At 37.8% G+C, this 2,500-nt stretch overlaps 1 protein-coding gene across 1 annotated transcript in view; it reads right to left on the bottom strand.

Moving 5' to 3' along the window:
- LOC137979206 (uncharacterized) overlaps positions 1 to 82 on the bottom strand; it is a 10,863-nt gene extending 10,781 nt beyond the window's left edge. Inside the window, exon 1 of the mRNA XM_068826412.1 lies at positions 1 to 82. This exon is cut by the window's left edge and continues 243 nt beyond it. The gene's annotated coding sequence lies outside the window, so the exon portion shown is untranslated.
- Positions 83 to 2,500: the final 2,418 nt, after the last annotated feature.

Genomic DNA, 2,500 nt, shown 5'->3' with positions numbered 1-2,500 from the left:
AACAAAAGGCATCATCTAGAGGCTCGGGGAAATAAATATAAGGATTTGTATGAGTTTATTCCCCAGTGCCTCGAGATGATGCCTTTTGTTCAGGGAACTCCCAAGGTTATTAAAATCGTAAAATTCCTCTTTTTTGATCATATCTAAAACAAACTGGCAGTTGATTTTATTGATTTTATTGGGAAGAAGGCCTAAGAGACACATTACAGATACCCCAATGCATAATAACACTATTTTTAGATTCATTGATCCACGGAAATTAAAATAAAGCGCAACTTGCTTTGGGGAATGTGGCGAAAGTCAGTCAAGTTCATTTTGAAATGTCGAGGTTAACTATCAATAAAGTGATTTCAGTAGAGTTGTGACTTAGAGTTAGAGTTGACGACTTCCAAAATCCTGAATTCAAGATTTTGGAATTCAGGATTTTGGCAGACCAAAATCTTGAATTCAGGATTTTGGCAGTCCAAAATCTTGAATTCAGGATTTGGACTCTAACTCTACGACATAACTCTATGAAAATAACTCTAAGAATAGCTGTCCCCTGAAATGTCGGTAACTCAGTCATTTTTTTTGCAAATGAAAGTTTCTCTACCGACACAAAAAAGAACTACAGCTGTTAATGCTATTACTCTTATTGAAGAAATTTATTTAAGCCCTTACAAGTGGGTGAAGGAAAACAGGAAGATCTTTATCAATACTCAATAATCCCAAAAACAATAACAAGTCAGAGGGACGGAGTGCTTTACGTTTTTAGAATCTATATATTTCAGATAATTTTTTAATTTACCAGCAGTCATTCGTACATAAGTAATGTGCAAGTCATTGTTGTGAAAATTGTCAACTCACTTTTTGAACTGCTAGGAGCTCAATATTTTTTTTCAAACCAAGTTGACTCTATTAAAAATTAACAATAAACAGAATTAATTTCCATGCAAGCCATTTTAATATTCTAGTCTTTGTTTTGAGGGTCACGTCCCATGCTGGAGGACATCTGGTATTTTACCGCCCGAATTAAAATCATTTATTCGTCGATGCGAGGTACAAAAATAATGATTTCCGTTCGTCTCACGATAAGGTAACTTATGTGGAGGTGTGGTATCGAGTCGATGTTTATCAAGTCCTCTTTTCCCCGTTTCCCGGAAAATTTGAGTGATCCCAACAACTTATTAAGTAGATCAGCTGGCGACGTTTTGAATCATTAAGCATACTGCCAGTCTTCCTCAGGCGACGAAAAAAAAAATCAACCAATCACAACGGAGCAGTAATGCTTTGTAGTTTAACCAGTCAACCTCATTATCATGGCCTGATGAAGACTGGTGGAAAGTAGTCAAAACGCGCCGATGAACATAACAACTGACCACATTGTGACGCAATCAGTGGAACATGAGGTTACTTTTTGAGAGCTTTACAGGACTATAAAGATTTTTTTAAAATCTCAGAACAATCTTAAGATTTCCAAACGGCGGATGTGTTGACCCAGGAAATAACGAGCACAACTCTTGCCACTAGCAAGAGAGAACACCAGACTGGAACAGCAGACTCCCTAATTCCCAACCACTCGATGTTTTTTAACCGAATGATATTGACCAAATGCAAATGGCTGTCATTAAACGTAGCCAAAACACGATGCCGGGGCCGGGGCCTTGCAAAATTTCCGCAAATTGTCGCAAAGTTGTTCTCAATGTTGTTGTGTTTTTTTATCGTAAAATTGGATTCGATCCCTTGATGTCCGAATAGAATGGGCTAAAAAGTTCCCGTGCGACTCTGACTTTACTACAAACCGTTTATAGTAACCGCGCTTTGATTTATCTCTTTTCTTACCACTATAGTCGCAACGCGTAGTGCACTTTTCAAAACAGTCCTTGTTGATTCGCTGATGACTATAGACACAAAATCACCTGATCAATCTCTAGCACAACAACTTACAACGACTGCATACGATCTTACTGCACCATCACTTATAGCCGTTGTGAAACTCCGATTGCACCATCCGTCGGAGTCGTTGTGAAATCTCCGATGACGTAATGGTCTTAATTAATCTGGACCTTTCTTCGGATGTGTATGGGTATGAACGACACGACAATAACACTATTAATAACTCACAGGATTTTTCTTAAAAATCACGATTAAATTTAATTGTTTTTTTACACGAGCAAAGGGCTAGCAAAGTAGTCACACGAATCACATAATTCAAGAATTACGTTATCCACGGCTATGTTTACTACAATGGTTATTTCCCTACCAATGAAAGTTGCATCGACACATTCCATGAATGACGTAATGGCTTTTTATGTATTCAATACTCGCTTCGAATCGAGCGCTTCAAGAACACAATCAAAGTGCCACTGTCGTTACTCGTGGATATGAAAGTTACCGTGATTGTTTAAAATTGGCAGGCTGAAGTTTTCTTTATGCATTAGCATTGATAGTTGGATAATAGTGTAACAGCACGGTGGGCTGTCATATGCAACTAGATACCCAAAATAATGCATGTATGTGA

This window comes from Montipora foliosa, chromosome 12 (genome assembly GCF_036669935.1).
Source record: "Montipora foliosa isolate CH-2021 chromosome 12, ASM3666993v2, whole genome shotgun sequence".
NCBI lineage: Eukaryota > Metazoa > Cnidaria > Anthozoa > Scleractinia > Acroporidae > Montipora > Montipora foliosa.
Note: the sequence above shows the minus strand (reverse complement) of the source record. Positions and strands in the feature narration are given on the sequence as shown.